Below are 23,916 nucleotides of genomic sequence, written 5' to 3'. Positions count from 1 at the left end.
TTAACACATTTAGGAAGTGGCAGATTCTCCTGCCGAACATTCCCTGCAAGACCCAAAGCATAAATAGTTGGGCACTGTGGCAGGCACCTGTAGTCCCAGCTACATGGGAAGCTGAGGCAAGGGAATTGCTTAAATCTAAGAGTTTGAGGTTGCTGTGAGCTGTGAGCCACAGCACTCTACTGATGGTGACATAGTGAGACTGTCTCAACAACAACAAAAAAGAAATGCTTTCCAATATAATCTCTTTCTGAATAAGTGGGGGCGGGGGGAGATTGCATTTCTATAGAAGTTTTTACATTTCAAAACTGCTTTGGAGCTGAGAATCAGTATTGAGCCTCAGATCTACCTGGGAGGAAGGGCACGCGGGTGTCACTATTTCTGTTTTTCAAAAGGGGAAAAAAGTTAAGAAATGCTACATGCCTTTTCTAAGGTAATATAGATGGGTCGTAGCAGAACTGATACTGTAATTTAGGACTCCTGGGGTGGCGCGTTACACTGAGCCACACTGCCTGCCTTCATTCAGTTATGTCTAACGGGAGTCACGGATGAGAACAGCGCAGACATTTTTGTACTCACAGTGCTGTTCATAAACCTTTCTCAAATCTGGTGTATTTTCTCTGAAAGAAACTATTCTTCATGTGCTTAGTAGCTTGGTAGAAAATACAATTGATCTTCTAAACAATATTCCTAAAGTAAATGCTATTTCAGGATAGATATTAACCATTTCCAATGTTTCTAAAGTATTTCCTTTTAGGGGTGTAGTAGAAGATAGATTCAGATGAAACTTAGTCTGGGAAACCAGCATATTGCAATCAAAACCGCGGTTTTTATAGTTTTGTAATTCCTTGTCTAAAGTTCATGTACAAAAGAGTTATTTTAATTCAATAAATGAAAGATGGGTACTCCCAGCTTTCCTCCCAGCCCTAGCTACCACTTGCCGCTAACACACACACCCTCAGAGAAAATACACAAACAGCATTTGAGCCTGCCTTGTTACAGGGTGTTTTCGTCTTTCAAGGGAAAAACAACCTCAGAACTTTACCACCAAAACTTCCAAATTTATTGCAACACAACGTCATGGCAAAATATAATTTTCTTAACACACATATTTTTGAACAGCCACCATGGCCAAGAATGCTTGGTTTTGTTTTTACAATAAATCCAAAGAAAACCTTGAATTCTATTCTCGATTTGGAGATGGCAAAGATGCTGTGTTTGGAGCAAACTATCATGTCTAATTATTCAGTCTTATCCTCTCTCCTTAATTTGGGTTTGAGGCATTTATTTCATGTTTATACTAGTTTGACACAAATTATACTTAAAAGAGATTTCTTATCCTGTCTTCCTGTGCAAAGCTGAGCTACAACAGACTTAACAATGCCAGCCAGCCCTTCTTGCGCTTATCAGTAACAGAAGCATTCAGCCTAAGAAAACACTTCCAGGGTAAACAAGATGCAGAAGCCACATTTTGTCTGAATAGGAGTAGAGAGAGATCCACGCTCCATAATCTCTCTTCCTTTAGCCTCAGTGTGCCCATTTTTCATACTGCGATTCACAAATCGTTGTAAGCATTTTGCTGTATTGCTATTGTATTCCACATAGGAAGCAATGTTTTAAAAAAGGCAAGATAAAAGAGAGACTTATATTACTTTAAAGTTCTACGCAAAAATACTTTTCAACTTATTTTTAACCATAATGAGTTGGTTTAAAGAAATAGTGAAAATCTTGTTATGATAGTAATTTTAATACAGCTTATGATAATTGATAAACATATATGTGTGTGTGTATGAGTACACATATATATTTAACTAGTTGTTGACAAGGATCCCAACTGTCACCCACTTCTGTTTCAACTCTCTTGAAATGGACATTTGTACAGACTGATAATTTTGTCAAGGTTCGTATTGTACTTTCTTAATGGCAAATACATTTCAAAGTTTTTATAGTAATGAGTGGAAAGCAACTCTATACACAGCTTAGTAATTCATCAGACATACCTTGCTTGAAGAAAGTAACTTTTTTTCAAAAATTTTCCACAACGCAGAATGGATATCCTTTTTTCTTTAAGCTTTTCTGCATCACAAATCCCATCCAAATTATTCTAAAGAAGAAACAAGAAGAGGTCCAAGCACTTTTTTCTCTTCTTCTCAGAGGAGTTAATCCAACAGTCCCATCAACCTCTCAGCCCTTTGCAAAGCACATTTCTCTCTCTCCCTGTCTCCCTCTCCCTCTCTCTCTCTCACACACACACACACACACACACACACACACACACTCTGGTTCTCATACTGGTTTTAGTGCTGAATTAGGCGGTCCTTTTTCAAATTTCCACTCCCACTTGCTTTTTTTTTTTTTGTGGGAAGGATTTCTAAATATTCTTTTGTAGCCAACAGTACACATTTTTAGCAAGCAAATCCTACAATTAGACATTCTAAAAAGTAGAAGAGGTGCATTTAGATAAAATGGAAAATAAAAAATATGGTTTAAAACAGGGATAATGACATTTTTTTCTTTCTTTTTCAAAAGGTAGTGAATAGTTGGATTAAACTGTCCCAAGGGGGGGGAAAAACTGTGCGAACACCCTTAAGCTTATTCTACCGGACTCTCAATTTAGATTGAAAATACTTAACTTTTTCCTACATTTTCTGGGTTTTTTTGTTTGTTTGTTTGTTTTGTTTTGCTTCAGTTCTTTCTGCATCTGGCCAGCTTCGTATAATGACTCGTGTGTGTTGCTAGTAACAGGACACAAGATAATAATAGTGGGAAGAAAAATCTGACTCATGTTTCAAAAAACTACTGGTGGATATCTCACATCCTCAGTGAAATCTGCTGGGTTTAGTTACTTCAGTTAAACCTAAGAACTTCAGGCCCCAAATGTGCATTACCATATTATAGTATTTTAAAAATCAGATCAACCTCCCCACCCCCCCAAAAAAAACCCCAAAGTACATCTGGCAGTCCTTGAGATGCCAGTGTCTATCAGTGTGGCAAAACATGTCTTTTCCAGCAGGGCAGAAGGAAGCAAAGAGCCAGTCCTCCTCCTGCTGGGGAGTGAGCACTCCCACAGTTGGGGAGGAGAGCTTTCTTTCACACAAGCAGCCTCTTATCCTCATCTGGGGGCCCTGGGGTTGCTCCTTAATTAAGATTATGGCGAGGTGGCTCACGTCTCTAATCCTAGCACTCTGGGTGGCCTGATCACTTGAGCTCAGCTTGACCAGCCTGAGCAAAACAAAACCTTGTCTCTACTAAAAATAGAAAAACTAGCCCAGCATTGTAGTGGGCGCCTGTAGTCCCAGCTACTCAGGAGACTGAGGCAAGAAGATGGCTTTTTTTTTTTTTTTAATTTTAATTTTAATTTTTTTTATTGTTGGGGATTCATTGAAAGAAGATGGCTTTAAGGGTTTGAGGTTGCCGTGAACTATGATACCAAGGCACTCTACCAAGGATGACAGAGTGAGACTCTGTCTCAAAAAAAAAAAAAAAGATCATGGTTTGAATGTTATCTAACCTCTCCTCTACCCTTGCTCCTTTTGTTTTTGTATTGAGAGTAAGTCTCAATTCTGTTTCATCCTCCTCCAAGCCATGAGCCCAGGTCCCTTGTGGTAAGGATGGTGCTGCCACATGCAGGATTGGCTGTCCCATCATCTGAGTTAGGGCAGGATCAGATGAAATAGCAGCCCAAGCATTGTTAGTAAGATAATTATTACCATTGCTTCTACCAGCACTAATTAATGTTTATCAAACACTCATTTCTATGCCGAATGGTGACCCTTTATATATCTTGTCCCATTTAATATTTAGAAGAATGTATAAGGGTTAGCCCTATTACCTCCATTCTACAGATAAGAGAAGTGGGGCTTAGAGAGATCAAGTGACTTTCCCAGAGTCATCTGGCCAGTAAGGCGAGATCTAGGATTCTAATCCAAGGCTGCCTGACTCCAAAGAAATGATGCTGTAGTAAGATTTAGAGCTTCTTTTCTTTTACTAGTTAAATTTATTTACTTATTGTGAATAAGGCAATATTTTAACAGAGGCATAAAGAAAAAGCAATGATATTGGAGATGATGGAAAATTTTGGAAATAGTAGTGATGATTGTACAATATTATGAATATAATTAATGCTACATGTAAAATGATAAAAATGGCAAATATTATGTTATCTATCTTACCACAAAAAAAATAGCAAAAAATAAAAAGAGCAATTCCCTTTTAAAAAGGCATTGAAAAGTCATTTGATGTTTATCATATTGACAAAAATTAGAAATCTGGACAAAGATCATGGCAGACATGTGGTGGCTCTGATGAGCTACTGGTGGTGTGGACAAATGTGGCTACTCTACAAAGGAATCTAAAAATATTTGGTTGAATTATGTTTGTACCCCAAGATTCATCCAACTCTTGCTGGGGTATATTCTTCAGTGAGCTTCTCACACAGGGACATGAGAAGCACATCCCTAATGAATTCACGAGTTCAGCACGATGGATGCATGAACAGAAGCTAGATGCACAAACGGAGGCTAGACGCAAAGGACTAGAGCCTTTGTCCTTGGTGTCCCCAAAGTCTTCTCTCAGATATCTGCAAGGCTCACCTGCTCACCTTCTTAAAATCTTTGCTCAAAAGTCACCTCCTGAGTGAACCTTTCTGACTGCCCTGATTAAAACGGCCTTCCCACTCCAAACGTTTCCTCTTCCTTTTCCCCTGTTCTATTTTTCTCTGTGTACTTATTACCCTTTGATAATATTTTTAATTGTACATCCCCCACTGGAATATAGGCTTCAGGAATGCAGGGTTTTTTATCTGCTTTGTTCACTGATGAATTCCTCGCCTGTGGAGCCAACGCACAATAGGGCGTACAATAAGTATTAACTAAATGAATGAAAATACAAAGAACGGCTGTCTATGGAAAAAGAGAATAGGAATAGAGAATTGGGATAAAATGGAATAAAAAGCATTAAAGCAAATGCTAGGATGTTTATCCTAGAGCCTTGTGTGGATCAGCAAAGACAATCCTGGGAATGGTGCTGACATTCCAACCCAGACGTCTGGCAGCAGCCCCACCACCTACAAAAAAATCAATCAAGTTAGTGATCTCGAGGAAATCTTTTACCTTTTAAAAGTATAACAAGATCACAACTTCCTGGTGAGTAGCCTTGAGCTTGCTACTTGGCATAAACTGAACTATATGATTTCAAGTTGAGAACAAAAATTGTGATGTTCAGTTTTTCCTTCTACTACTTTAAGTTTTTACTACTTAAAATTCTGTTTTACTCATAAATCACCTATGGTTGCTTGAATGCATCAGTTCTTTTTAAATAACTGTTAGTCACTACATAAACTTAGTATCCTGGTCTTATTTTGTATCCAGTACAAAAGCTCAGATCTCTTTTAGAACATTCTCTATTAAAAGTTTTTATTATTGTCATAAACATTGAACTTGATGGCACTTTAAAATATTGCCTCATTTTTTTTTTCACTCCAGAGACAGAAGGTGGGAAAATCAATGCATTTTCATATCACAGATCCATTCTTTTATGTGACTTTTAAAAATGCAGGACAACAATTTAGGAGTCTAAGTAACTAGGTAGCCTTTTGAGACAGTCCTGATACTTTTACTGTGTGCAGGTATAAAACACAAGAGTTACACCTTTCATAACACAAGCTCACTGAAATGTTTAAGGCTACATCATGTTTGATGCTGCATCAATTTTTCACGGAAATATGATTTTCCTTGAACTTTTCTATAACAGATTTGAGACTTTTCTCTCTGCACTTTGATAGATGCTTGCTATAAGTGTCTATCCATCGTTACTTCAGTTTTCTGGACACTGCTGAATATTACCGCTAAGTACACATATTTTGTATACTGTCACTGTGAATGGAAAATGTGCCCAAATCATCAGCTTTTCTTCAATTTCCATTATCACCATCTGGTGGAAACAAAAAGAAAAATAAATATTGAAGGAGCCAGATAGGGAATATAGACCAGTTACAGAGTAGAGGGTCAAAAGAGATTTTGCTGAGCAATGTAAAAAGCAAACAAAACAAATAAACAAAACAGAAAACTAGAAAGAAGAGCTTCTTAAGAATATGTCAGAGGGAAAAAAGTAGATCAACTATTAGACAGGAGTCATTGACTATGAGGCCGGAGGTAAACTCTGTGGAGAAAAGGAGATGGTGGATCAGTAGAATTCATCTAGGCTATTACAAAAAAAGATGTTAGGAAGATTATAACTGCTTCCCTGGGACTAAGAAAATGCCAGGAAGGCTATGTTAACCAGTGTGATGAAAATGTGTCAAATGGTCTATAAAACTAGTGTATGGTGCCCCATGATCGCATTAATGTACACAGCTATGATTTAATAAAAAATATATAATAAATAAATAAATACTTCCTTGGAATAAGTGAGCTGAAACCACTCTATCAAGTATTACTGGGCAACACTCACAATAATCTAGGTCACACTAACAAAAAAAATGAATGCAGATAGGTCACCATGATTGTAACAGCATGAAAGAGATTAAAAGACCTAAAGGGTGATACTGGGAACTGGAGGCCATCCTGTAGATCCTGCACCACCGAGGGCTGCTGGGCTGGCAGATTAGAAAAATACAAAAGTGCCTTATACAAAACAAGGGCTCAAAATGGTGGGCAGGAGATTATAGGTCCTATTATGCCAAGTAAGCACATGAAGTCTAAAATAAAAGACTGGTTCACAGGACACTGGGCAGCTGGGGCTCTGCTGATCCAAGCTGTGCTGGGCTGTGCAGCCCTGCTTCTCCCTATCGGTCTGTGGGTTGGCTGGGGAGCCTCTGTTCTCTACATGTTTATTTTGCTGGCTATGCTTCTGGGATAGCTGTTATCCAGGAGACCATCTTCATGGCAATGTCAAAGTTGCAGGAGAAATATGTGAGGTTTCTTAAGGTTTAGTCTTACAACAGGCACAGCTGTCAGTTCTGGACCAGTCTGTTGGCCAGAGTAAGTTCCATGACCAAGCCCAAAGTCAAGGGGCAGGGCACCAGATGACCTATAAAGAGGCTGTGTCAAGGGTGTGAATGAAGGATTGAGACCAGTAACTTTATCTACACCACCCCTTTCCTTTCCTTCTTTCTTTGTCTTTATATGTTAGTTGTAGATCTTATAAATAACATTCAATAGGACTTAAAAAAAAATTCTACTTTGTTAATCTTGCATTTTATTGGGAAAATTTGATCTATGTTTATTATGATTACTAATATAGATGGTTCCATTTATATAGCTTATTTGTATTTTTAACTTATTATCTTTATCTTTGTTTTTTTTCCTACCTTCTGTTAGATTAATGAAGTTTTCTATATTACTGCCTAGCTCCACATCCCTGCTGTTTTTAGAATCTACAAATGTATTTTTAAACTTATAGTGGTTTCCTTTCAATTTTAATCTATGTATGCAGCTGTAATTTTTTTCAAAGTTTAAAATTATTTATTATTTTTGCTCTCCTCTTAAAATTGACAAGAATCTTAGGCCACCTTAACTATATTCCTTGCATCCTGTCATTCTGTTAATAATTTTAGTGTTACCTTTTTAAAATGCAAAATTAGATTGCTATTATTCTTTATCTGTAAAGTTTTTACAGTTAATATACCAGTGTATTTACTAGTAAATGGTTGGCAATCCATGGTTGGCAGTGCATCTTTTTTCCCATGCCAACCTTCTGAATTTAAATTTCTTTCTGATACAAATATTCAAGAAAATAAGAAATGATGAATATTTTAACATAATAAACTGTATATACTTTAGTCCTAAACCCATCATCTTACTTAGTGGCAAAACTCTTGTGGCCTTTTAACTAAGATCAGGAACTCAGCAAGAATACCCACTGTATATACTGTTATTCAACATTGTCCCAGAAATGCAATCCAACTAAAGAAATCCATTAAAGGAAAAAGAATTAGTAAAGAAACAGCAACACTATCTCTATTACAGACACATAAATAGATACAGGCATGTTTTTGTGTGTGGACACGTATATCTCTTAGTTCTGTTTGCTGAGAAGGGCTACAATCAATGAAACCCCACTATCCTTGAGCATACGCAGTATTAGTATCTTGGTTTCTAAATAGTCTTCAATACACAGAATCAGAGATCCTTGGAAAATAGCTGATTCTAGGACTAGGGATAGGAAAGTACAAGATGTTAGAACATTTGGGGGCCAATAAGTAAGAAAGTGCTCAAAAATAATGATATAGAGTCAAAAGAACACAGGAGCTACCTTAAAGTAGCTCTTCATAGGTGAATCTGGTACAATTTGAAAAACAAAATAAATAATGCTGTCAATGAATTGAAACACAGTAAGGTAATTTATGGGTCCATACTGATGTAAATAAATATATTAGCAAATAATTGGGGAGAAGGGATGGCTCTTCATTATAAAAAATTTCAACTCAGAAATGAAAGAATGATGGAAATAGAAAATCATTGTTTAGCAAACAAAGTAGTGGATGAAATGATGAGAAGCAGGATATTTATGTGGTCTCAAAGTATCTCCCTAAAACTGCAGTCTGCAACCTTATTGGCACCAGGGCTGGTTTCATGGAAAGCAAATTTTACCTGGAACATGGAGTATTTGGGATGGTTTTGGGATGATTCAAGGGCATTACCTTTATCGTGCATTTTATTCCTATTACTATTATAATACATAATGAAATAATTATACAACTCACCATAATGCAGAATCAGTGGGAGTCCTGAGCTTGTTTTCCTACAACTAGATAGTCCTGTCCGGTACTTGCAGCTGCTCCCCGGCGCTAGCATCACCACCTCAGCTCCACCTCAGTTTATCTGGCACTAGATTCTTGCAAGGAGCATGCAACCTATATCCTGTGCATGGGCAGTTTACAGCAGGGTTCACGCTCCTATGAGACTCTAAGGCCACCCCTGATCTAACAGGAGGCAAAGCTCAGGTGGAGATACGAGTGACAGAAGCAGCTGTAAATGCAGATGAAGCTTCACTTGCTCCCCCGCCCCTCACTTGCTGTGCTGCCCAGCTCCTAACAGGCCACAGACTGGGACCAGTTCATGGCCTAGGAATTGGGGACCACAGCCCTAAAAGATATTTGTTAATTAAATAGGGGAAAACAGTATCTTTACAGTGGAGAAACTTGAAAGAGACCATTTAACCAAGTGATGGCAGTTAACATCAGGAGTAATTGGACAAACTGATGTCACATGCTCCTCCTAAGCCGATACACTGAAAAGATCATGTCCCTTTTATGGCATTCTTGCCAAAAATGCATAACTAATTTTAATTATGAGGAAACTTATTAGAGTGCACCCAGAGAGAGAGACAGTACATAAATTAGCTGGCTAGTACTTTTCAAAAGTGCCGAAGTCACAGAAGACGAAGACTGAGAAATTGTTACAGATGAAAGGGGACTAAGGTGATAGGATGATTAAATGCTACATGTGATCTTAGATTTGATCTTGGACCAGAAAAAGGACGTTAATGGGAAATTGGCAAAATTTAAATGAGATCTACAGGTCAAATAAATAATGTATTAATGTTGATTTTCTGTGGTGATAACTGCATTATAGCTATGTGAAATGTTAACATATGGTGAAGCTGGGTGAAGTACAGGGAAATTCTTTGTATTCTTTTTATAATATTTTTATAAACATGAAATCATTTTACTATCAAAGGGAAATTTTTTTAAACTGGAAAAAGATGATATTGTGAGCGGAAATGTGGATTAGAAACAGGGGACAAGTTTCAGCAGAAATAATGTGGGATCTGTGTCAAGAAACCTGGAGTCTCCTGGGTTGGAGACTCAAACAGGTCACTTGAACACTCAGCCTCAAACAGGTCACTTGAACACTCAGTTTCTTCATTTGTAAAATGAGAAAAATAATTTGCCTTTCCATTTAGATTATCAAATGAGATCAACTTGATAAAATAAAACAACCCATGATCTTTAAATTGGTTTCTAAATTATTATTAATGATAATTATTATATACCTTATTCTGAATAAGATCAGAGTATTCAGGAATCAGATCTTTTCTTTCTTTCTTTTTTTTCTTTTGAGACAGACTCTCACTCTGTTGCTTAGGCTAGAGTGCAGGAGTGTCAGTGTAGCTCACAGCAACCTCAAACTCCTGGGCTCAATCAATTCTCCTGCCTTAGCCTCCTAAGTAGCTTGGATTATAGGTGCCCGTCACAATGCCAAGCTAATTTTTTCTACTTTTAGTAGAGATGGGGTCTTGCTCTTGCTCAGCCTGGTGTTGAACTCCTGCACTCAAGTGATCCTCCTCCTGCCTTGGCCTTCCACAGTGTGAAGCTTACAGATGTGAGCCACCGTGCCTGGCTAGATCTTATTCTTTTTTTTTTTTTTTTTGCAGTTTCTGGCCAGGGCTGGGTTTGAACCCGCCACCTCTGGCATATGGGGCCAGCGCCCTACCCCTTTGAGCCACAGGTGCCGCTCCTAATCTTCTTAATATTATAGTTATAGCTATTGTGGAAGAGAAGCACATGTAAATTCTGAAGTTTTTCTTTTGCATCCAACTACCCTAGCTTGTAAATCTATGTGAATGAGAAGCTAATGGAAGTGAGATCATGATGGGGAGCAATGGACTCTGATGTCTCTGGAGGTGAAACCAGATGCCCTGCCATATGCATAAATGAAAGGCTTAGAGTGACTTTCAAATGATACCCAAGACAGGGACTGGGTCTCTAGCAAATGGATTCTATTAATGCCCACACAAAGCCTGGGTCACATAGATCAACATGTCTGTCATAATATTTTAGTTTTAATGTGGAAAGAAATGGCAAATTACCATTTGGAAAGGTGTGCATAGGTGACACAGGCATCTGGCTGGAGGTGCCCAGAGTGGTGGCAGTGGTGCTGCCGGAGGGTGGCCCTGGGAGTTCCATCAGCAGTACAGTGAACAGAACTTCTGTGTGAAAGGGCAAAGTCTCAGAGGGGACGTTGCTGAGATGCATAAAAGCTGTAGAGGAAATTACAAAAGAAAAGATCGATAAGTTTGACAACGTTAGCATTAAGACTGTAACACAGTGTTTTCAAAATCTACACACACACTATGGAGACTTTAAAAAGCAAATGACTAAAGAGGAGAACATATTTATAATAAGTATGACAAAAAGTTAATATTCTTAAAATTCAGAGCCTCCCAGAAAATGTATACACATTTTAAGAAAGGGAAAAACTAAAAACTATATTAAAATTGTAACAGATGAAGACAAGTTATGTTTGAGCACCTCTTGTAATTGCAGAAGTCAAATGTGACTTGAGTATTACAAATTTAATACCGAATACAGTTTTTTCTTTCTTAAAATGTGTATCTATGTGTTTGGCATCCTCTATTTAAAGAATACTTAAAATCAGTAAGAAAATTTCAAAAGGATCACCAAATAGAAAAAAATAAGGGGCCAATGATATGAATGGTACACACACACATACATAATAAATGGGCAACTAATGTGGAAAAAATCATTTGACCTATCTGGGCATTCAAGAAATACAAATTAAAATGATATTGAAACATTGTTTGGAGCATATTGATTTGACGTCAATTTCTTTTGCACTTCAGCCCTAGTAAAGGTGAAGACAAGAAATCTCATGTACTACTCTTAGCAAGCAGTAGAAATCGGTATAATCTTTTCAGAAAGCAATTTGGCAAGGTATGCCCATGAGACAAAAAAAAAAAAAGTTTGTAATCTTTGACCCAATAATTGACTTTCTAGGAATCTATCCTAAATAGCAAACCAGAGATGTGCTGTTATGTCCAGACCCCGCAAAAAAAAACAGCACTTTGTGCTGCATTCCTGAGCAGGTTCCCCAGCCAAGAGGGACTCTAACCCTGGAGACCCCAAGCTTGGCACTCACCCAGGGCAGAGGTGTGGAAAGGGTTTTCCCAGCACTTTGATTACAGAGCACCCTGTTGGTACAGCATGACCCAGAATCACCTCCCCATCTCGGCACTTCATTCACTGTCAAGTGTTGGGTTGTGCCCCAGAACCCCAGTTGTTATGGGCACACTGGCACAGTGGAAGGCATTTAGAATTCCTAATGGACCAGACAGAAATCCGAGTTCTGCTGTGTGTTACTTGAATAGTTTTGCCTTCTGAGCCTCTGAAAATAATGATAATAATGATAAGTACAATATTAATAACATTTATTGTGCATTTACTCTGTGCTAGGTGCAGCTCTAAGCATTTTGCCTGTATGAATTCATTGAGTCCTCAAGCACGTCCAATGAGCAGCAATCATTTTAGGAAGGACAACGTGCAGGGAGAGAGACCAAGTGACAAGTCTGGGGACACATAGCTGGGAGAATGAAGTCAGCATGTGAATGCAGGCAGCCTGCTCCGTGACTGTGCTGCTTCTGCCTCAAGCTGCTGGAGGATCTGTGCAAAAGGGATCTTTCAAAATCGTACAGCAGGCCTTGCACGTAAGGCCTGTTTATCACTTGAAATTTAATAACAGATGACATAATCTGGAGCATCGCTTTGGCGGTGTTTGCTTTTGCTCATAATTACACACTTAAAATTCAAATAAAGAAATCCTGACTAGACATAAAAATGAATATTGAAAAATCTTTCTGTTTTTAAACCACAAGCTAGTTGAGAAGGGCTACCTTGCTAACTGAGGAAAAAAATGGCTAGAAGGATGGCTTGGATATTTTTATTTTTTCCTATTTTCCAAGTGCAAATTTTAAGGCTAGACCCCAGAGTCCTTTTTTGCTTTTAAAGTGAAGGAAGGGTTTCTAAGGCCTAACATGCAGAGGTATTTTCTCTTCCACTTTGTCCTGAGGCTGAAGAAGCTTAATTTAATTTGCTAGTAGCAAGAAAAATGTTTTGCTTTCATGTGTTTTGTGATGTATTAATGTCTAAAAAGTTTAATTAGCATAAAAGATTAATTACAAAGCACTTGAACTAAATGAACTCTAATTATGATGGAAGCTGAACATAACCACTTCATTAGCAGAACTGCGCAAACGAAAACGCACAGTAAATGGGGTGGGAAGTGCCCAGCTACGTTCCAGGCAGGCAAAGGCAGGAAGATACTGTGTTCCATGAAAGCCCTAAGGCCTGTGGGCAATGTCCAGCCGGGGGCTTAGCCAGTGGTGCAACAGCAATCTTAGAGTCCAGGAGGGGCCTGCTTGAACACCAAACTTCCTGATTTAGCAAAATTGTGTTGAGAGATGCTTCCAAGTATGCAGGTTGGAACACTGAGTTAGGGCTTGATTGGACCTGGTGGGATTTAGGGTCATTTATTTCTTGCTTTACTTTCTGACAGCTTCTTTGCATCAGCCTTTGAGGCCACCTCTTCTGTCTGTTCCTTGAACACTGACTTTCCCTACCAGTCTGTCCTTGGCCCTCTTCTCCCCTCTCGTGCCCTCCTTAGTTGTTTTGTTTTGTTTTTCCATTTCCATAGTTCTAAGTATGGGAGCTTTGAGATACACAAAAAGCAAGAACTGTAAAGTTAGCTGGGCATGATGGCTCACGCCTGTAATTCTAGCACTCTGGGAGGCCGAGCTGGGTGAATTGCTTGAACTCAGGAGTTCTGGACCAGCCTGAGCAAGAGTGAGACTCCATCTCTACTAAAAATAGAAAAACTGAGGCAAGAGGATCACTTGAGCCCAAGAGTTTGAGGTTGCTATGAGCTATTATGACACCATGACACTCTACACCAGTGGTTCTCAACCTTCCTAATGCCATGGCCCTTTAATGCAGTTCCTGTGGGTCATGACCACAGGTTGAGAACTGCTGCTCTACACAGAGCCAGAGTGAGATTCTGTCTTAAAAAAAAGGAAAAATAATTGTAAAATATGAGCAGACAGAAGCAAATGAAGCCCTTCCAGCAACACTGCTAAGCTGAGCAAGTTGAAACTCACATGGATGAATCAGAAAGGACACGGTTGACTGTGTTTCTTGAAAGTGAAATAACAGATCATAACACAGTCTGTCTCAAAATTTTCATTGTGCTCTACATACTACCCTGTTTCCCCGAAAATAAGACATCCTCCGAAAACAAGACCTACTTACAGGAAAGATAAGACGTCCCCTGAAAATAAGACCTAGCGCATCTTTGGGAACACACCTTAAAATAAGACACTGTCTTATTTTCCGGGAAACAGGGTAAGTATTTGTTGAATTATCTCAATTCCTTATCTGTGGACCCTCTTGTAAGTTTCTCTAGCTGTTATTTATCAGTGTCTTGCTATCTCTGTTATGGACTGAACGATTGTGTCTTCCCAAAATGTTGAAGGCCTATCCACCAATGTGATGGTATTTGGAGATGGATCTTTGGGAAGTGATGAGGTTTAGATGAGGTCATGAGGATGGGACCCCTATAATGGGATTGATGTCCCTATCAGACGAGGAAGAGAAACCAAAGCTCTTTATTTCTCCCCTACACCTTTACTGACATTGGTGAAAGTGGCTGTCTGGGAACCAGGAAGAAGCCCTCACCAGGGACTGAATCTGCAGGCCCCTTGATCTTGGATTTCCCAGCCTCAGAATCACGACACATACATTTTTATAGTTTAAGCCACTCAGTCTATAGCATTTTGCTATGGCCTCTGGAGCTGCCTAGGCTCAACTTTGCAGGCACCTCAAACCAAAATGTCCAGAAGGGAGCTTATCGTCCGAATTCCCTTTCCTGATCTGTGGCCACCTCCTCCACATAGATCTGTGGTCAGGATCAGAGCATCACTGCCTCTCTTTTCTGGCCTCATCATTTCTTTTCTTCTTAAATAATTTTTAAATTGAGATATAATTCACCTACCATAAAGTTCACTCTTTTTAAAGTGTACAATTCAGTGGCTTTTAGAATATTCATGGAGTTGTTTATCTATCATCATAATCAATCCCAGAACATTTCATGACTCCAGAAGGAAGCCCGGCACCTCTTCGCCATTCTTTCTGTTCCTCTGGCCCCCAGTGCTGAGCAATCACTAATCCACTTTCTGTCCCTACAGAGTTGCCAATTCTGCACATTTCATACAAACAGAAGCATACAATAGACACCTTTTGTGATTGGCTCCTTTTCTCTGGCATAATGTTTTTGAGGTTCATCTCTGTTGTAGTGTGAAGTACTTTATTTCTTTTTGTGGCTAAATAATATTTCATTTTCATCATTTCTTGCTGGACAGTTGTATAAATTTTTGTTCCTTTGCTTCCTGTCTTACCCTTTGCCCATCCTCTCCACTCTTTCCGTAGGAATCTGCAAGTATAAATCCAGTTATGGCCAGCTCGAAATCTCCCAGTGGCTCCCCACTGTTCACAGAAGGAGGCCTAAATTCCAGGCATGGTGTTCTAGTCCTAGGGGGCCTCCGCTGACCTTTCCAGCCTCCTGTGCCCCTGGCATGGCCAGAGGGATCGTCTCCTCTGTTCTTTCTGGTGGGTAACACCTTTCTGACTTTGCAGGTGCACCTCCTCTGACAGGAGTGTCCTTCCTCTGAGACTCAGCCCAGCACATTCCCATTCATCTTTTTCTACTTATATGTCATCTCCTCCTTGAGTTTCCATAGGATCTTGAAGACAATCCTATTGGGATATGATTTATGAATATCTGTGAGTTCCTTGAGTCCAAGAGCTAAGTTTTGCCCCTCTCTCTGTCCTCAGGACCTGCTACAGAACCTGGAATACGGGCAGAACTTGATGAACATTTGTTGAATAAATAATTGGAGACAGAAAGAAATATAATATTTTAAATATTCCTTTGAGTTGCTCACAAAATAATAAACAAATTGAAGATGTCTGTTTGAGCATATGTATAACTGGGGTTACTAAATATCAGACTATTCTGAGATAAAAAGAAGCAAAACCACCATTAACAAGAATATATATATTTTGGGGAGATGGGAATGGCTTAATTTACTCATGAAAAATTCACTAGATAATGGCTGACCACTCTATTTCACTTTGACACTATTAGCCCAAGGATCTCAGTAAATAATTGGTTTGTAGAAAGAATCTGCTTTTGAATTTCAATGTGCAAGATGCCTTTCACCCATACTCAATGAATTGTTATCATGAAATTCTTATAGTCATTGAAGGCATGATCAATAGATGTAGGTATCAAAGGACTCTGCTGCCACACACTAAATCTGAAGCTGAAGTAGAATTTATTCTTAAAAAGTAAGTAGTTGAGTCTCACTGAATTGATCAGTGAATATACCTTGTTCTGATACTAAAGTTAATTCCATGGCTTGTTGTTGATATATTTGGGAATTTAATAAATGATCTCAGTTTTTTGCTCTCTTTAATTCATAGCAACAGTATGAGAATGTCCTTTTGGAATTCTCAATTGATCATGGGATTGTGAAAGTTCATTGATTTGCCAAACAGGATAAGTGATATTAAAATGCGGTTCATAGAGCCGAGTAACAGCTTCCTTGCATCTGGGCACTGTGAGTCTGGGGAGATAGGACTCCAGGCATCTCTGGCTGGTGGGAACTGCCTATCATCACTCCTATGAGGATACAGGGAGTCAGCGAGAGACTTCTGGACCCCAAGAGGAGGACTAAAACAGTGGAAAACCGGCAAATGGTCGTGTGTGTTCAATCCGTCTAAACCCGCCCACAACTGTAAGTTCAGTAGCAGCGAGACTGCAAACCAGAAAGGCCTTACCTGTGAACTGTTTTGGTGTCTTTGGACTTGGCACTCAGCTGAACTGCCTTGGGGAGAGCCTGAGCGGGAGTGCGGAGAAATTTGGCCTTTGTCTAGGGCCCCAGTCTGAGCCGCTGAGCCAGACGGAGCTAATAGCGTTTGGCGGTGGGTCACACGGAACCATTGTCAGTGATCTGCCCCGGCAAGCTCCGCCCTCAGGGTCGCAGAGCTAGAATGGGTGGGAGCTGGTAACCCAGCAACCAAGTAGCCTAAGGGTGGGGTCTGAGCCGCCTTGCAGCCCTAACCCTCAGGGGCAGAGTGAGACCGGTTTTGGCACACTGGGTAAGTAGATAGCCACTTCAGCAGTGATTCCAGCGAGAAAGCTGGGAAGCTTCTGCTCAGCAAGTTTACAAGTTCAAAGTGCCTTTTAAGTGGGCTGAAGAGAGATTTAGGGTGTCTGCCTGCTGGGGTTTGAGAAATCAGCACCCTCCAGTCATATCAGAACTGTGATTAATATCTCATACCCCAGAAGACCACGTGTTGCCCAGACAATATTCAATAACATATACAAACTGCTTTGTTTTTGGTTGTGTATTTTTTTCTTTTTTTTTGTTTGGTTGTTTTTTTTTGTTTATTTTGATGTTGTTGATGTTCTTTTGTTTTTTAATTTCAATCTTTTCCATACAGATCCCTTTTTCTTTCTCAATTTTTCTAGTTTAATTATAATTTCCCACTGCTGCCTTTTTTAATAACTAGAACTTCATTTTTGCTAGTGTTTCTACCGCTATCATTTGGTTTTTCACCCAATTTTATCCCCATAAAGTTTTCTGTTTGCTTGTTTTGGTTTGATTTATAGCATTTTTGTCTTTCCTCTCTACTTGGTGGAGGTGGGGTACTGTGTCTGATCAGGTTAGCAAAGAGCTGCTGACCTCAAGGGAACCACCCAACTGGGCACTCCCAGAAGGTGGGGTTTTTTTAAGGTTGTGTCAAAGTACCCTACTGTACACCTATATTGTCCTGTCTCCCTCTTTCTGTGCCTCTCTTCTTTTTGTCAATATTCCTTATACCCACCCCCTCTCCTTTCTCTATCTTTCTTTATTTTCTTATCACTTGGTCCTCCTTTCCTTCATCCCTTTTTTGCTCTTCAACCTTCTCACCCTTCTGGTCCTGTAACCCTTAGTCCACAGGCACGAGAACTTAAAGAGCAAGAGAAAGTGAAAGGAAAATTAGGGCAAGGAAACAGATAAAAGAAATCACTCATGAGGAAGAATCAGCAGAAAACTCCAGGCAACATGAAGAACAACTCTAGAACAACCCCACCAAGGGACCATGAGGTAGCTACTGCAGAGGATTCCACCTATACAGAAATGTTAGGAATGACAGAAAGGGAATTTAGAATACACATGTTGAAAACAATGAAAGAAATGATGGAAACAATGAAGGAAACTGCTAATAAAGTGGAAAATAACCAAAAGGAAATCCAAAAACAGAATCAAATAAGAGATGAACGATATGAAGAATATAAAAAGGATATAGCAGACCTGAAGGAACTGAAACAGTCAATTAGGGAACTTAAAGATGCAATGGAAAGTATCAGCAACAGGTTAGACCATGCAGAAGAAAGAATTTCAGAGGTAGAAGACAAAGTTTTTGAGATAACTCAGACAGTAAAAGAGGCAGAAAAGATGAGAGAGAAAACAGAACGTTCACTGTCAGAATTATGGGACTTTATGAAGCGTTCCAACATACGAGTTATAGGAATTCCAGAAGGGGAAGAAGAATGCCCCAGAGGAATGGAAGCCATACTAGAGAATATTATAAAAGAAAATTTCCCAAATATCACCAAAGATTCTGACACACTGCTTTCAGAGGGCTATAGGACCCCAGGTCGCCTCAACTCTAACCGAGCTTCTCCAAGACACATTGTCATGAACCTGTCCAAAGTCAAGACAAAAGAAAAGATTCTGCAAGCTGCCAGGAGTAAGCGCCAGTTGACCTACAGGGGCAAATCCATCAGAGTGACCGCAGACTTCTCTAATGAAACTTTCCAAGCAAGAAGACAATGGTCATCTACATTTAATCTACTTAAACAGAACAATTTTCAGCCCAGAATTCTGTACCCTGCTAAGCTAAGCTTCAAAATTGACGGAGAAATCAAATCATTTACGCATATACAAACATTGAGGAAATTGGCCACAACAAGACCAGCTCTACAGGAAATACTTCAACCTGTTCTGCACACTGACCACCACAATGGATCAGCAGCAAAGTAAGAACTCAGAAATCAAAGGACAGAACCTAACCTCCACACTGATGCAAAAGATAAAACTAAGCAATGGACTCTCACCAAATAAGACGAATAGAATACTACCACACTTATCAATTATCTCCATAAATGTTAATGGCTTGAATTCCCCACTGAAGAGACATAGATTGGCTGACTGGATTAAAAAACACAAGCCATCCATTTGCTGTCTGCAAGAAACACACCTGGCTTCAAAAGACAAATTAAAGCTCCGAGTCAAGGGTTGGAAGACAATTTTTCAGGCAAATGGAATTCAGAAGAAAAGAGGAGTTGCAATCTTATTTTCACATACATGTGGATTTAAAGCAACTAAAGTCAAAAAGGACAAAGATGGTCACTTTATATTGGTCAAGGGAAAAATACAACAAGAAGACATTTCAATTCTAAATATTTATGCACCCAATTTAAATGCTCCCAGATTCTTGAAGCAGACCTTACTCAGTCTGAGCAATATGATATCTGATAATACCATCATAACAGGGGACTTTAACACTCCTCTTACAGAGCTGGACAGATCCTCTAAACAGAAATTAAACAAAGATATAAGAGATTTAAATGAGACCCTAGAACAACTATGCTTGATAGACGCATATAGAACATTCCACCCCAAAGATAAAGAATATACATTCTTCTCATCACCGCATGGAACATTCTCCAAAACTGATCATATCCTGGGACACAAAACAAATATCAACAGAATCAAAAGAATTGAAATTTTACCTTGTATCTTTTCAGACCATAAGGCACTAAAGGTGGAACTCAACTCTAACAAAAATGCTCAACCCCACCCAAAGGCATGGAAATTAAACAATCTTCTGTTGAATAACAGATGGGTGCAGGAAGAAATAAAACAGGAAATCATTAACTTCCTTGAGCATAACAACAATGAAGACACAAGCTACCAAAACCTGTGGGATACTGCAAAAGCAGTTTTGAGAGGAAAATTCATCGCTTTAGATGCCTACATTCGAAAAACAGAAAGAGACCACATCAACAATCTCACAAGAGATCTTATGGAACTGGAAAAAGAAGAACAATCTAAGCCTATACTCAGTAGAAGAAAAGAAATATCCAAAATCAAATCAGAGATCAATGAAATTGAAAACAAAAGAATCATTCAGAAAATTAATGAAACAAGGAGTTGGTTTTTTGGAATAAATAAATAAATAAAAAAATAAATAAAATAGATAAACCATTGGCCAGACTAACGAGGAATAGAAAAGTAAAATCTCTAGTAACCTCAATCAGAAACGATAAAGGGGAAATAACAACTGATCCCACAGAGATACAAGAGATCATCTCTGAATACTACCAGAAACTCTATGCCCAGAAATTTGACAATGTGAAAGAAATGGATCAATATTTGGAATCACACCCTCTCCCTAAACTTAGCCAGGAAGAAATAGACCTCCTGAACAGACCAATTTCAAGCACTGAGATCAAAGAAACAATAAAAAAGCTTCCAACTAAAAAATGCCCTGGTCCAGATGGCTTCACTCCGGAATTCTATCAAACCTTCAAGGAAGAGCTTATTCCTGTCCTGCAGAAATTATTCCAAAAAACTGAGGAAGAAGGAATCTTCCCCAACACATTCTATGAAGCAAACATCACCCTGATACCAAAACCAGGAAAAGACCCAAACAAAAAGGAGAATTTCAGACCAATCTCACTCGTGAATATAGATGGAAAAATTCTCAACAAAATCCTAGCCAATAGATTACAGCTTATCATCAAAAAAGTCATTCATCACGATCAAGTAGGCTTCATCCCAGGGATGCAAGGCTGGTTTAACATACGCAAGTCTATAAACGTTATCCACCATATTAACAGAGGCAAAAATAAAGATCACATGATCCTCTCAATAGATGCAGAAAAAGCATTTGATAAAATCCAGCATCCTTTTCTAATTAGAACACTGAAGAGTATAGGCATAGGTGGCACATTTCTAAAACTGATTGAAGCTATCTATGACAAACCCACAGCCAATATTTTCCTGAATGGAGTAAAACTGAAAGCTTTTCCTCTTAGAACTGGAACCAGACAAGGTTGTCCTCTGTCACCTTTACTATTCAACATAGTGCTGGAAGTTCTAGCCAATACAATTAGGCAAGACAAGGAAATAAAGGGAATCCAAATGGGAGCAGAGGAGGTCAAACTCTCCCTCTTTGCTGACGACATGATCTTATACTTAGAGAACCCCAAAGACTCAACCACAAGACTCCTAGAAGTCATCAAAAAATACAGTAATGTTTCAGGATATAAAATCAATGTCCATAAGTCAGTAGCCTTTGTATACACCAATAACAGTTAAGATGGGAAGCTAATTAAGGACACAACTCCCTTTACCATAGTTTGAAAGAAAATGAAATACCTAGGAGTATACCTAACGAAGGAGGTGAAGGACCTCTATAAAGAAAACTATGAAATCCTCAGAAAGGAAATAGCAGAGGATATTAACAAATGGAAGAACATACCATGCTCATGGATGGGAAGAATCAACATTGTTAAAATGTCTATACTTCCCAAAGCAATCTACCTATTCAATGCCATTCCTATCAAAGTACCTACATCGTACTTTCAAGATTTGGAAAAAATGATTCTGCGTTTTGTATGGAACCGGAAAAAACCCTGTATAGCTAAGGCAGTTCTCTGTAACAAAAATAAAGCTGGGGGCATCAGCATACCAGATTTTAGTCTGTACTACAAAGCCATCGTGCTCAAGACAGCATGGTACTGGCACAAAAACAGAGACATAGACACTTGGAATCGAATTGAAAACCAAGAAATGAAAGTAACATCTTACAACTACCTAATCTTCGATAAACCAAACAAGGACTTACCTTGGGGGAAAGACTCCCTATTCAATAAATGGTGTTGGGAGAACTGGATGTCTACATGTAAAAGACTGAAACTGGACCCACACCTTTCCCCACTCACAAAAATTGATTCAAGATGGATAAAGGACTTAAATTAAAGGCATGAAACAATAAAAATCCTCCAAGAAAGGATAGGAAGAACACTGGAAGATATTGGCCTGGGGGAAGACTTCATGAAGAAGACTGCCATGGCAATAGCAACAACAACAAAAGTAAACAAATGGGACTTCATTAAACTGAAAAGCTTCTGCACAGCTAAGGAGACAATAACCAAAGCAAAGAGACAACCTACACAATGGGAAAGGATATTTGCATATTTTCAATCAGACAAAAGCTTGATAACTAGGATCTATACAGAACTCAAATTAATCCACATGAAAAAAGCCAACAATCCCATATATCAATGGGCAAGGGACATGAATAGAACTTTCTCTAAAGACGACAGACGAATGGCTAACAAATACATGAAAAAATGTTCATCATCTCTATATATTAGAGAAATGCAAATCAAAACCACCCTGAGATACCATCTAACCCCAGTGAGAATGGCCCACATCACAAAATCTCAAAACTGCAGATGCTGGCGTGGATGTGGAGAGAAGGGAACACTTTTACACTGCTGGTGGGACTGCAAACTAGTACAACCTTTCTGGAAGGAAGTATGGAGAAACCTCAAAGCACTCAAGCTAGACCTCCCATTCGATCCTGCAATCCCATTACTGGGCATCTACCCAGAAGGAAAAAAATCCTTTTATCATAAGGACACTTGTAGTAGACTGTTTATTGCAGCTCAGTTTACAATCGCCAAAATGTGGAAACAGCCTAAATGCCCACCAACCCAGGAATGGATTAACAAGCTGTGGTATATGTATACCATGGAATACTATTCAGCCATTAAAAAAAATGGAGACTTTACATCCTTCGTATTAACCTGGATGGACGTGAAAGACATTATTCTTAGTAAAGCATCACAAGAATGGAGAAGCATGAATCCTATGTACTCAATCTTGATATGAGGACAATTAATGACAATTAAGGTCATGGGGGTGGGGAAGCAGAAAGAGGGATGGAGGGAGGGTGGTGGGGCCTTAGTGTGTGTCACACTTTATGGGGGCAAGACATGACTGCAAGAGGGACTTTACCTAACAATTGCAATCAGTGTAACTGGCTTATTGTACCCTCAATGAATCCCCAACAATAAAAAAAAAAAAAAAAAGGCGGTTCATAGACTTTATGTGCTGAAGCACCTAAGAAGCCTAAATGCCCTGGTGGTTTTAAATATCAAGAGTTACTGAAAGTTTAGATAGGTGCTCTGCTTCTCCTGCGCCTCTCTCCTTCCCTTCCTGGAACGTTACTTAAACTATTTATCTGACTTAGAATTCAAATTCTAATTAGGAAAACACTATAAATTTCCCTCATTCTACTTCTCAGGAAGATTCTTAGTTTTCTCAAATGTTTTCTTCGTTGAACCTGTGGAAGTTGAAGGCTTATAAGTAGCAAGAAAGAGAATGAATTTCTATAAGAATTTTGCATTCAGTGTCCTAGCCAAGGGGAACCACCCTGCACATTACCAAGATGATTATTGCCTGACAGTGCACCATTAGGCCATCTCAAAATCCTAGTCCTCTGGCACATGAAAAATAGCAATGATACTCAACTTCTGAAACATATACTCTTCTGTTGTACTGTACCCTAAGCAAAGTATTTTCAAGAAAGAATTTGAGTGGTGGCACAGAATCTTGATGTTCATGTATTTAATATAAAAATATATTTGATTAAATCCTTTTCATCTCTGAACTTTTAATGCATTGATTAGTTTTATTATCCAGGTAATATTAAATCTTATATTGTGCTTTTATTCTCTATCCATTGCATGTATTGATCTTTTCTTTTCTTTTACTGAAAAACTGGAAAAAAAATTTTAAAAAGATACTAAGAGCAGGATCTTGGATTTAAATCTTTTGTTTTCACTAGACTGGCCAAGATAGTCAGTGCTGGGCTAGACTTTGACACTTGCATTAGACTAACATTCCTATGACAAAAATTATGAACTCTCATAAGTGTCAAAACAGTCCCTTGTCAAAATCCCAGCAAGTTATTTTGTGGATACTGGCAAGTTGATTCTA

General features: G+C 38.9%; 1 protein-coding gene across 3 annotated transcripts in view; it reads right to left on the bottom strand.

The window, feature by feature from the left end:
• The window catches only part of VIT (vitrin), a 167,014-nt gene extending 164,797 nt beyond the window's left edge, over nucleotides 1-2,217 (bottom strand). For all 3 annotated transcript variants that reach the window (XM_053589777.1, XM_053589778.1, XM_053589779.1), the window contains exon 1: nucleotides 1,998-2,217. The gene's annotated coding sequence lies outside the window, so the exon portion shown is untranslated. The remainder of the gene's footprint in view (nucleotides 1-1,997) is intronic.
• Between the last annotated feature and the right edge of the window lie 21,699 nt (nucleotides 2,218-23,916).

This window comes from Nycticebus coucang, chromosome 4 (genome assembly GCF_027406575.1).
Source record: "Nycticebus coucang isolate mNycCou1 chromosome 4, mNycCou1.pri, whole genome shotgun sequence".
Taxonomy (NCBI): domain Eukaryota; kingdom Metazoa; phylum Chordata; class Mammalia; order Primates; family Lorisidae; genus Nycticebus; species Nycticebus coucang.
Note: the sequence above shows the minus strand (reverse complement) of the source record. Positions and strands in the feature narration are given on the sequence as shown.